The sequence below is a fragment of the Saccopteryx bilineata genome, chromosome 2, assembly GCF_036850765.1.
Source record: "Saccopteryx bilineata isolate mSacBil1 chromosome 2, mSacBil1_pri_phased_curated, whole genome shotgun sequence".
Lineage (NCBI taxonomy): Eukaryota > Metazoa > Chordata > Mammalia > Chiroptera > Emballonuridae > Saccopteryx > Saccopteryx bilineata.
In genome coordinates, this window is record NC_089491.1 from 231,517,540 (window position 1) to 231,530,469 (window position 12,930).

General features: G+C 47.6%; 1 protein-coding gene across 6 annotated transcripts in view; it reads left to right on the plus strand.

Annotated features, from left to right (window-relative positions):
* Window positions 1-12,930, plus strand: part of TIAM1 (TIAM Rac1 associated GEF 1) — a 309,396-nt gene that overhangs the window by 182,603 nt on the left and 113,863 nt on the right. For 5 of the 6 annotated variants that reach the window (XM_066259555.1, XM_066259556.1, XM_066259552.1 and 2 more), the window contains exon 2: window positions 6,546-6,710. The gene's annotated coding sequence lies outside the window, so the exon portion shown is untranslated. Of the gene's footprint in view, window positions 1-3,989; window positions 4,031-6,545; window positions 6,711-12,930 lie in introns of all 6 variants that reach the window. The other variant, XM_066259553.1, reaches the window with a different exon arrangement.

Consider the following 12,930-nt stretch of genomic DNA (forward strand, 5'->3'; position numbering starts at 1 on the left):
CACCCAGGTAGTCTTATGATTGAGTCTTTGTCTCTTCTCTTTGAAAAGGTGAGGACTTATAGGTAAAAAACTACGCCCATTTAAAAAATCCTTAGGAAGCATTCCTTTTGATATAATAATAATAAAAAAATTGATTTTATTTGACTACAGAGTGGAAATTTTTACTTCCTCTTTGATTCAAACCCCATGTTACCACATAACATGTATCAAGATCGGTGTTCATAGTATCTCCTTAGCAACAGTATTATACGGGACACATTAGCATTGCTTTTACACAGGGCAGCTGTGTTACTGTTCTCATTGACTTTTTGGTTTTTAAATAAAGCTGCTGATCACAAACATGCATACTTAGATCTTTTTTCCTCTCCATCCTCAGTGTCTGAGTGACCGAAGTATCCCTCTAACCATCTTCTCTTAGAGAATGTTACCATCTCACACACCCTTTCTGCCAGCACAGGCGGGCAGCGGCAGAAACAGAGCCAAGGAGCAAAGAGCGGGCCCCCTGGGCAGCAATTCTTTGTGATGGACCCTTTAGGCTCAGAGAGGAGGTGCTCACAGAATGGATTTGGTGTTCCCCAACCCGGTGACCTTTCCAAAAGTACTGTGGCGTTTCCTCAGCCCCCTGGGCAGTGGGCAGTCCCCACCCTCACTGCTGACAGGAGTAGTTGCCACACCCACAGCTTAGGTGTGAGGCCTCACCCCAGGGCACCTCCCTGACTCACAGTGGCCTCCTGCTGTGTGTGGGACAGGCAGCTCTGGGCCTGGGAACATGCCCTGTGCGGTGACCCTGGGAATGAACTGGTCAGGTGACCATGTCTGGCTCTGCTTCCTGATGAGGAAAGGGGGCCCCTCGATACCCTGACTGCACTTTGGGCTGAAGAACTTCCCTCTTGGCTTCATGGTGAGACAACAGGTTAAAGGAGAGGCAGGGCGGAGGGGGTGGTGACCATCATGGAAAGTGCAGGTTGTATTGTTGTACTCTAGGGTCACTTGGGCAGCCCGGTGAAGGCGTTGGAGGCAGCAGCACCTGCTGGGTCTGAGTGTCCCTTACCTCGTAGTGCCTGCCCTCCGCACTGCTCTCACAGGGCTGCATCCTTGAGAAGGAAGATTTCGGCTCTGTTCTGTCTCAGGGCTGAGCCTGAGGCTTGGCAAGCCAGAGAGAATCCCAACCAAACTCCCCCCGCCCGGGCGAGACCAGCTGCCATAGCACACCTCCCACTCTACCCTGAGGTCTTGAAAATGACGAGGGGTCTGCAGCCGACCTGGGAATGAATGGGAGGCAGGTCTGCTGACGAGAAGAGACCCAGGTGGCCTGATTTTGGGAAGGATATGGTTGGATTACGTGACTTTATTTCAAAATCTCTTCTAAACTAATGTGTTGTGTGTTTTTGAGAAGACTATTCTGGTGTGCAGTGTAAGGACTCTACAGTCTCCCGTTTCACAGGAGGTATGAAAGCACATCTGTTAGAGTGTATGAAAGCACATCCGTTCAACATTAGAGGACTCTAACCATTAGAGTGCTGTCCTCTCACACTCCTCTCATGGGCACTGGGATAGCCTTGAGCTGTGGGGACTCCCTGTCAAGTTCAGCCACCACGTGCTGAACTAGAAAAGGACGGGTCATCATTAGAGGTTACCTGTCATCAGCTCCCCTCCGCTTGCATTGGAGATCAGATGTTCAGCTCTCTCTTCCAGTGACATGGGCGTATTCTTTCCATGTGACTCAAGTTTGACATTGAGGATTTAGGAGCCAAGCCCAGGCCTAAGCTCCCACATCACATGGTCACTACTCTCAGAGTTTGGGTGGAATTCTCCAGTGTTCAGCAGGTTCATGGCTTCCCAGTGGCCGTGATGCTGTTGAGGTTCTTGAGAACTTATGTGGTTCATATGGTCTTTTCTAAATAAGCTACTGCATCCATTTTGGTGAGCTGGGGCCTCATTCCAGCCCTTGTTAGGGCCAGGCTGTGTGCGGGCAGGGAGATCTCATGGCTAGCTCTGTAACACAGCTCTGGAACATCTGGTGGCTTCCAAACTCTCTTCATCGTGAGGGGTACACTGCTGGAGTTGTATGCCTTGGTTGTCACCAGGATCCAAGTATAGTTGCAAGACAATAAACCCTAAGAATCCAGGGACATGCAGCTGAGTAATTTGGCCCAAAGCCACTAACTCCATGCCAGCTGGATCTTAAGCACTCTCTAAATGGTGTGTCTGCCCGAGTTGGGGTAGCACATGGTACGTCACTTTGAAAGGCACTAACTTTGCTGTCATGAAGTATGGTGATGTCTGTCCCAGGTGAATCTGCAGGCTCGGTATTGCCAAAGACCCACTGTTCTAAAATTAGTGACTATTTTAATAGAATGGCTTTGACTCAGAGCTGCCTTGAAAATATTGATTCTCTGACTGCATGTGCTTACTGAGTGAGTTACGTTGGGTACATTCAGGTATGGTAAGAAGCAACATTGCTGAGGAGGGCAGTCTTGGGAAAGGGGAACTTTTGGGGATTTTGTTGGCTGGTTTGGTGTCTGTTTATACCTGCCTGGAAATCATGGCTAGGCTAAGACCATGTTGTCTGCATTTCATGGAGTAGGATTAGGAGCCCCTGTTCTAGCTCATTCATCTGAGAGAGTGGGTTTTCACTGAGAATCCTGGTTCTGCACAGGGCCCACAATGGTCCCATGCTCACCTGCGGTGAAGGTGGGACACCTCTGTGAGTAGGGGTCTTTGTCACAGTCTCAGTTTTTGTATAGCAGACAAGCTCTGCCCTGGTGGAACTGCCCCTCTCTGTCAGGTGGGGTGTGGAAATTGGGGAGCAGGCCTGGCTAGCTCTACAGAGCCACGAGCTAGAGAGCCCCTGGTTCAAACTCACCACCCCAGCTATGATCCAGCTCTCTGTGGAGAGCAGACAGTGCACCAGGAGGACTTCCTGGAAGTGGCAGCATCTCTCCTCTTCAGCAAGATCCTGTCTCTTCAGAACCCATGCTGACAGCTGCCCCGCTGTCCCTGTTTGAGTTGGCAGTCACAGAGCATCCTGTTGAACCAGGCTCGTGCTGTTACCTTTATTCTTCCCCTCTTCACTTTGTCTTAGCCTTTGGATTTTCTTTTTTTGTTCACATAGTAATTTCTTCAGTTGTAGTTTAGATAATGTATCTTTCGAAGCCACTCCTGAGCATTTTGTTGGATAAAGTAATGGCTAAAAAAATAGGTAAAGAAAATGATTGATGAGCCCTGGCCGGTTGGCTCAGTGGTAGAGTGTTAGCCCTGTGTGTGGAAGTCCTGGGTTTGATTCCCAGTCAGGGCACACAGGAGAAGCGCCCATCTGCTTCACCTCTCCCCTTCTCGCTTCTTTCTCTCTCTCTCTCTCTCTTTCTTTTCTCCTCTTCTCCTACAGCCATGGCTTGATTAGAGCGAGTTGGCCCTGGGTGCTGAGGATGGCTCCATGACCTCTGCCACAGGTACTTTAAAAAAAAAAAAGGCTACGACTGCAACGGAGCAAGGGCTCCAGATGGGCAGAGCATTGCTCCCTAGTGGGCTTGCTGGGCGAATCCGTCTGGGCACATTCAGGAAACTGTCTCTGCCCCCCCCCCCCCCCAATAAATAAAAAGAAAAGAAAAGAACTGAAGAATTTTCTTTTACTTTAATTTCTGAACCATTAAAAAATTTCCATTTCCCCAGATCCATCCATCATCCATCCATCCATCCATCCATCCATCCATCGAGTCAGCCATTCAACTGATTGGACTAAGCACGAATACTAAAAACTAAATTCTTTTGGTGTTTATTACATATAAAATAGTCAAGACTTTGATCCAACACCTCCACGTCACCCCACCCCCAAAGGTTCATGTTAATGCTTCTCACTTACTCACTAGTTATAGAAACTTTGGAGGCTCTTGACTCATGATGAACAGTGTAAGAGTGAACATTTCTGTAGCGTTTTATAGTACTTCAGGCTGATTCTCTAAATTTTTGTCTTCTAATGTCCTTTCCAGGTCAAGTTAATGTGGATGATGCTTTGCCTTTAATTTTGCTGGTGAGTTTCAGAGTGGGTAACTCACTTGCCCAAGAGCCGTTAAGTGTGTGAGTAATGGAGGCTGGGACATAAACTTGGGTATTTTGAGGGCAAGTACAATATCATTTCCTCTAGATACTTTGATTCTTGGATCTTGGGAGAAGTTAAAAGGACAGGGTGCCCCTGGTGAGTGTGTTTTGAAGGTGAGAAAAGAGCTCTTATCTGGCAGATGTAGGACGAAATGTGGATTTATTGCTGTAGGCACCATAGTCCTGACAGTTGTCCTGTTCTTGCCTCATGTCAGACCACAGGATTGGAGCATGGGGACTTGGTCTGTTTTCATGGAGATTGGAAGCCTGAGGTTGGTTGTGGTAATTCCTGTCCCGCCTCCTGGACACATGCACTTCACCGTGAAAACCAGTTCCCTGACTCCTGACACAGAAGCAGACGCTGTGCACTGAAGACATGTCAGGTGACAGGAACTTGGTTCAACCAATGTCCGCCCCACTGGGGTCCTCTTACCAAAGTCCATTGGTGTGGCCCGGGTACATGAGCTGTGCCAACTGGGCCGTCTTGTCCTCCCACTGGTCCCCTGACCTTCCTGTTGTCCCATAACAAACTTAAGGTGACTGGTTTTACCCCACTTACGACATCACCCCAGCTCCAGTGTGTTAGGTCACGTTGTAAGGAAGCCCCTATAACAGCGACCCTCTGGAGTGTGCTCCTCGTGGTGTACTCGTAACATGGCAGGGAGAACTGACCATGATGTAGGCACCGGACCCGTCCTGTAACAGTGACCTCATGTGATGCTCATAACAGCCCAGGGATTTGGGGACTGTTGTCATGCCCACTGTGGAGGTGTGAGTTGACACTTAGTTTTGCCTCAGATAGCCCCACAGGCGTGTGAGGCATTCCGCAGGGTTCCAGGTGTGGACTGCAGTGCTGACCGAGGTGTGTGGCTGCCTCCCACTGACACTGAATTCTTGGCAGCTCATGAGGACAACCTGGAATCCTGGTAGTTCTTGAGTTGCCGTGACTTACGGTCACCAGGCGGCATGAGTTATTTGTTGGCACATTGTAACCTTGGTGGGCCTGCCCACGGCGGGACAGTGGTGAGGCATCATGGTCAGTGCCACAGTGAGATTGTGCAGAAGGTGTTCTACCAAGAAAAAAAATGATAGCAAATAGATTCAGTTTTGTTTGTCCTTCATGTTTCACAAATCACGCCGTTTGCCTCCTGCTCCGTGTAGCTTTCTGATCAGGGACAGGAAGGATGCAGGTAGAGAAAATGTTTAGTTCTGATAGATAGACTGTGGGCAGAAAATGCATCCTCAGCCTCCACTGTACAGGTGGAAGGGGGCTGGCCGCTGGCCTGTTTGCCAGCAAGACTCAGCCTTGCAGATTATTGGCAGCTGGCATGGTCAGGAGTCTATGTCAGTACAAATGGGCTGTTGCTTATTAATTTCTGCCAGTTCATCAGCAATTCAGGGACTGCTATGGAAATCTGAAAATTTGGAGAGAGCCATTTAGGGCGGTAGATGCCCAGGGAAAGGGAGCGAACAGGGCAGCAGTGTGTGTGTGGGGGTTATAGAAGGGCACGTATTTTGGGGTAATCATGGGGTACTGCTGAGAAGTCACACTCCACCCTTGCAGACCTGAGTCACACACTTCACCGTTAAATAGCATGTTTTCCAAGACAAGAAAGAAGAACAGTGACTTCGCTTATTCTGTGCTCTATGGACGTATAACTTATTTACTGCCTGTGTGTGGCCACCTTCCACAAAGGGGACAGTGTTCTCTGTGTCCCTGCTCAGAGTGACTGTTACCGCAAGGGCAGCCCCATGGAGGAAGGGCCAGCAGGAGGGACCCTCACATGTTTGTCCCCCCTCAGTGTTTGCAATGTCACCACAGAGGGCAGGCTTAAAAAAAAGATCATTAAAATGGCTTGTTTTTGGAGCTGTCCTTGCTAGTTTATTTACTGGGCTAAGTAACAGTTTGGATATTTTACCTAAATTCTTCTCTGTGCGCTTTCATGAGTGTCCTCTGAGGTTGAGGACTGGCAGTTTGAGAACACACGTATGCGGAAAGTCTGCATTCCTGTGGGTCTTCTGTTTAACTGGTTTTCAGCCTCGCCTTCAACTTCTGTTAGGAACGTAGGTAGCTCTACTTTGGAACAACCGAGATGCCCACCTTCCATATCCTCTGTCTCTGTTTGTGGAGACCTTTTGAAGATGAAGCGGAGACATGGACGTCGCTGCACAGTGACCCAGTTCTGTCATCTGGCCCCTTCACCTAGGAAGAGGTTAAAATGACACGATGACTTAGTTTGTAGGGCTGTTATTACTCTGAAGAGAAATGTGCTTGTGTATATTTTTTTATCTGATCATGCGTGTCTTTTTCTACTTGTAGCTGGATGTGGTGTTGTTTCATCAGGGGTCAGTGTTCGCCCACAGTGGATGTTGAAGTACTGATGAAAAATGCGCATTTCTTGAGTTCTGGCTGACCCTTCCTCTCCTCTGTTCTGCCCCCTCTCCAGGTTTTGGGTGCCTCCTTGTAGACTCAGACGGCTGTCCCAGGGCAGGTGCTGAAACACTTCCTAGCCGAGTCAACTGTTCCTCCTGACCCCACCTCCCACCTCAGAATCTAAATGCCACAGTGCTCTTGGGGCAAGTTGGGCTGGGAACTGCTGCTGCCTTGTGAGGTAAGTGTGTGTGTGTGTGTGTGTGTGTGCGCGCGCATGCACGCGCCTGAGCCCATGAAGATGGTGCGTGTTCATGGAAATGCCTCCAAGGTGGTGGGTTGGTTGCGCTTTAGTGTAACTGGAATTGCTGCATTGTGTGTTAGTGCATGGGAACAAGGATTTAGAATCACTTCTTCGGATTAGGGTTACACCCACTGAACAATTCAAAAGCATGAGCATTAAAACTTAAAAGAAAAGGAAAAAAAAATCAAGTACCTGTGAAATCTCCTTTCTCCTGTGAATTGCCCTCAGGATCTCGTCAGTTTATCCCCAAGCTTCACCGTCTTTATATAGGATTACGTTTGAAAGGCCAAGAGAGCTTCAAGAATCTTACTTCAAAACAATGATATTTTTTGTGTATGGTTTGGGTAATCTTTAGAAAGCAAAGTTAAATACAGTCAAAATAATAATCTTTCTAAAATCAAAGGTCATCTTCTGTTTGTTGCAAAACCTTTTGTTCAGTCTCTTGTATGAGGGGTGTCTATGCCCTGACAGGGCGCTTCTCATGAGTTTAATGATTTTAGCGAAACTTTCAGAACTTTGTCTCAGTTTAATCTTAGCTTCCCCGGGCTCAGCCTACAACAGCGAAACAACAGGCCTGAAAGCAAAGACCTCCCACTGGAATCTAATTTTAAATTTGCAATCTGTTGTCTTGTGATTTTTTTCGGTTCAAATTTAACTTGGAAATAAATACATTTCATTCTTCTCCCTGCAGTTTTGGAGGTCGGTGTTCAAGTCACAGAAGGGCAATCGTTATGTTTATTTTAATGTTTTTAAATACCTCAGGGGAATGGAAACCTTTATTATTAATAATTATAATTTATATACGTTAAGTGCCTCATGCTTGGCTTTCGCGATGCCCTCAGCTATGACAGAGAAACCTTGCTGTCATAGCTGATGTTTGGCTAGGATAGGGTATGAATTGGGTCATCTTGGGCCCACTTGTGAGCTCGATGTTTTATAGATTTGTAGGGGCCTTGTTATAGGGCCACCTGAGTGGTGAGCGTTCCCATCACAAATAGCTGTGCTGACACTTGAGTTTATTCAGATGATCAGCACAGTGGCGGGTAAAACAGACCGTCCGCTGGGCAGTTACAGTTCAGTGGGGAGGGGTGTGTACAATGCAGGACACATATGTTAGTGAGCAAGTGACTGGCCATAGACACACGTGAGGTGGCCAAGCCGTGTGCCCTTGGAGCGGAGAGCAAGTGCCTGCGTCCAAGCTGGACGGTGTCGCCTGTGTCTTAGACAGTTTTGCCGAACTGTCTGGTTTAAGTTTGGGTTGGGTACTGCTTCACTGTGGTGTGGGCCTTGTGCCCACATCCTTACTCTCCTCAATAACCCCAAATACCCAGGGACTTGCGACATGTTTACATGTTTTATGTATTTAACTTAACCTTAAAATGAGTCGCAGGTTTAGTGTAGAAACTTCAGAAAATACTAAAAAACGGTATACAAGGGATCCTTGGGTTATGACACAGTTTCGTTCGTACGACCGTAATGTAACCTGAATTTTGGTGTAAGTCAAAACACACCCTAGCCTAACACAAACGGAACACTTGCGCTTTTAACAGTCCAAAATGGTGCAGGTAAGGGTACTGGGCAACACCAACTCCCTCACTCATAAGCCACGTTACTGCCTATTCTTCTGCCACTCACAACCAAACTAGTTTGCTCACGTAGTCCATAAGGACGACACTAATGGTGTAAACTGAAACACTCATGTCTCAATTTTTTTAAAGTTTTTATAGGAGTGAGCGTTATAAACTTGAAATGTCATTATGTCGAGACTGTTGTAACCCAAAGACCTCTGTAATTGAAAAAATTACGTCTTATCACTTTATCCAGAATAGTTACTTTTAAGACTTTTAGCCCTGGCTGGATAGCTCAGTTGGTTAGAGCAGTGGTCGGCAAACTCATTAGTCAACAGAGCCAAATATCAACAGTAGGATTGAAATTTCTTTTGAGAGTCAAAATTTTTAAACTTAAACTATATAGGTAGGCACATTGTTATTAACTTAATTAGGGTACTCCTAAGCTGGTCAAAGAGCCGCATGTGGCTTGGAGCCGCGGTTTGCCGACCACTGGTAGAGCATCGTCAATCCGGTCAGGGCACATACAGGAACAGCTCAATGTTCCTGTCTCTCTCTGAAATCAATACAATAGACATTGAAAAAAAATGTGTGTGTTTCAGTGAACTAGTAGTAATATTATTAAAGAAAAGCTGAATCTCTTCAAAGCTAGTCTCTTGAGTGTACATTTCAAATTTACATTTTTACATCCTGAGAGTAAGAAGAGTTTTGCTCTAGAGATGTTTGACCCCAATTGTAAAATTATTTTTTTGATTGTCTGATCCCCCAGCTGGACTTTGGGGATGAGGGTGTTTCCCAATCTCCAGGAGGTCTCCAGAGAAAGGCTGGGCATTCTGCCCTCTGTGGGGAGTGCTGCTTGGCCTCCTAGTCTCACCCAGGGAATCAGAACCCCCCAGATCATAGCAATGCTATCAGAACCTCCGTTGTCCTGGAGGGGACGAGTTCTTCCTAGTTTCTCGTGTAACTTCTTTCTCTTCCTCCGTCTCTCTGAGCAGTCTGAAGTTACCAGCCGTATTTTTCTTTGTTCTACTTGGAGACCTTGACCATGGATGGCTTTCTACTAATGTGACTATTTTCTCTTGCATTACTGAGAAGATGTAACAGCAATGTGATGAAAAAATGCAGCTTACATGTTATGTCTTAGACAAGAGAGGGGTTTTACCTTTCCTTTCCTTTTGATCTGGTTCTCTACTCACATATAATAATTGATGTTTATAGTGACCTGGAATAGACATTGCAAGCAGGTGAGAGTGTTCACCGTGGCTCAGGGAGCTCAGTTGTAATAGCTGCTTTGAAACTCTTCATTTGAGAATTCCAGCTTCTGGGTCACCTTGGGGTTGGCATCTCTTGGCTGCCTTTTCCCTTGAGAGCTGGTCAGATTTTCTTGGTTCTGTGGAATAATCACGGGTGTGTATGTGGGGAGACTCTGGATCCTGTTAAAATCATCTGGAGAATGCTGGTTTTTCTCTGTTGCCATTTCAGCAGGCGGCACACCTGCTTAGGTTCAGGTTACAAGTTCTGTCTGACCTCCTGTGATGGCGGCTGTCCTGTCAACTTAGTATTCAGTACTCAAAGCCTTCCCTCTGCTGCTGTGGGTGTGTTCCCACATGTCTACCCCCCCCCCCCCCCGCCGCCACACACACCCCCGGGTGCAGCTGTGGTGTACGTATAAATTCAGCTTTCAGAGCCTTTTTCGTGCTGGGTGGGTCCCAGGCGTGTGCACCGGAGTGTGGTCAGCCTGGGACTGCTTGGATCAGACACAGCGTGAGGCACAGGCAGCTCTGGTGCTTTCCTCTGCGGCCCCCATTTTGCTGGCCTGCAGGGACTACTCCTCCTGGTTCCTTTGGACAGAAGACAGGATGTGTCTTGGGAGCTGCAGTGGGGGCTCACCTTCCCTTCAAGGCAGGGAGAGAAACTAGAACTATAAAAGCCAAAACAGGAAACCCATTCTTCAGCGAGCTCCTTCTTCAGGTTTTGAGCCCCTTGTGCAACCCACCTGCCCTAGCCCGCTCCTCGCAATGCCCAGGTGGCTGCATTGTTCCTTGGTCCAGAGTTGCCAGTGTTTTTCAATGGGAGGCAGGGGCCGTCGTACCGAACCCTTGACTGACACAGGTGTTAGCCAATCAGTTTTGTTCCTGCTCTGTGAGGACTGGAGTTCTGTCCCCAGTTAATCAATCCCACCCGTCACTTACCCGTGCTGTGGACTATTGGTCTGCATCTGCTCTGTGTCTCTGAGCATTCGATGCTGGTGCTGGCCAGTGTGTGCTTGTTTTTTATCGCCTCCTTTGTTAACATGTTACAAGACTGTTGTAGATGGTTCTTAGCTCTCAAAGGGGATTATGAAACAAGTTTCCTTTGGAAGAGTCCTCATTTAACCAGAGTATTCCAGTTAGTTAAGGCTCTGCCCATGTTAACTGTTTGTTCAATAATAATTTTAGATTCACAGGAAATTATACACAGGAAGTATACCCTTTCCCCAGTTTCCCATAAGGGTGGCATCTTGCGTAATTATAGTATATTCCTGAAGCCAGCAGTTTGACTTTTTTTTCCCCCAACATGGATGTATAGTTTTACACGGAAGGCTCAGTAGGCACATCAGCCTACGGAAGAGCTGTCCCAGAGAAAGTGACCTGCCTAGTGTGTGTGTGTGTGTATGTGTGAACCACCCTCATGACTGTCTTTCCTTGTTGGTCAAGTTTTAACGTTTATCCCTTTCCCTGTGTGTTTAATTTGTGCTTTAAAGGAAGTTATTATGATTCCTGGACACATAGAAGGCATCACTTTCAGAGAGAGATCGTGGTTTTGGGATGCTCCCTCTTGTGTCTGCCCCTCTAGCTCTGAGGACCTCCTGGCATTCTGACCCTGTACTTCTTGTAGATGACCCCTGCCCATCATGACACTTGTTCCCTTTGCCCCTCTGTTCTCTGGGCCGTCTTGGGCTGAGCAGGTCTGCCCTGATCATGGGGAGGGATGCCCTCCCAACCTCGAACCCTTTCCTTAACCTCTGCAGGGACAGCTTCAGAAAGAGAAAGAAGAAGGGAATGCCGAGATTGGTTAAGATGAGTAAGACAGGCGCAAGGCCTCATTCTTTGCCCAGGTAACAGGGCAGCTGTACCCCTCAACCTAGCTCACTGGTCAGGAATGGTGGGAGGGGCAGAGTGGGCAGAGGGCACCCTGGGGGCAGAGTGCTCTGGGCTCTGTGTAGACCTCCATGTGCACCCCCTGGCTCACAGTGTGGGAATGTCCTTGTCAGATTTCATCGTGGTGGGTGGATCCTGACACCCTGGATTGAAGTTTGTAGTGCCGTTCATTCATTCTGTGTTTTGATCACTGAGCACCTCTACCTTCCCAGCGAGCTCTAGGCATGGAGGATATGGCTGCCAATGAGACCAGCTTAGGCTCTAGTGCAGGAGGAAAGAGAATGAAAAAGATAATTGTTTCCTACAACTGTGATAAGTGCTAAGGCAGATAGAGAAGAGGGATGAGAGTGTAGAGCTCAAGGGAGGGACTGTTACTGGGGACTGAGATGCCAGGAAAGGCCACCCCGAGATCTGAGTCAAGATCTGCAGGGACTGGCCTGACCTGTGGTGGTGCAGTGGATAAAGCATTGACCTGGAAATGCTGAGGTTGCCAGTTCAAAACCCTGGGCTTGCCTGGTCAAGGCACATATAGGAGTTGATGCTTCCTGCTCCTCCCTCCCCCTTCTCTCTCTCTCTCTCTCTCTCTCACTCTCACTCTCACTCTCACTCTCACTCTCCTCTCTTAAAAAAAAGAAAAGATCTGCAGGGACTGGATATGGTGAACCAGGTAGAGGCTAGAAGCCTGTGCTGCCAGCAGAGAGGAGCGAGCACAAAGGCCCTGGGGCCACCGGCGAAACCAGGCCCTAGACTATGCAGGAGAAAGTAGGAGAAGCCAGGCTTGAGGGTTCAATACCTAGAGTTGTCCTCACACTAAAATCTTGCCCACTGTCTCCTGTGCACTGCCCAGGACGTGCCCACTGCCTGGAACCACTGACCATCTGCAGAACTCACTCACGGTCTGAACCTGAGCCTTCAGGGTTTAAAACTGGTCATGCTTTCTAGTTTGAGGTCAAATTCCCTTTTATTAATGCTCTTCTTTTCAGTTTACATCCCCTATCCCCTTTTTTTTGCATGTTAGCTTGCACTCCCCCTGCACCCCAACCTCTCCTCTCTCACTTGGTGGCTCTGTGGTGAGGGGCTGGTCACTGAGCTGCTGCTTGTCACACAGCTGCTCGTACATTTAATGACTCCTTGTTACAAGTGGAACATGCTCACTTCCTTATCACGAGTAGAACATGCTAGTCTGTCTTCTTTTCAGGAGTAGAACACACTAATCTCCTTATCACGAGTGGAACACGCTAGTCTCTGTAGGGGCAACCAAAAAGTTAAAGCCACTTTCTGCCCCAAAGTTGCTTCTAGATTCTCAGGACAAACAAGGCTTGTGCAAATGTAAAATATAAACCAGGGTTTTTTTTTTTTTTACAATTTGTATTTTTGAAATAAAAGTAAATGAGACAGGCTTAGTAGGAGAGGACAGGGAGAAATTAAGAAGCTGGATGTAGCTGGTGT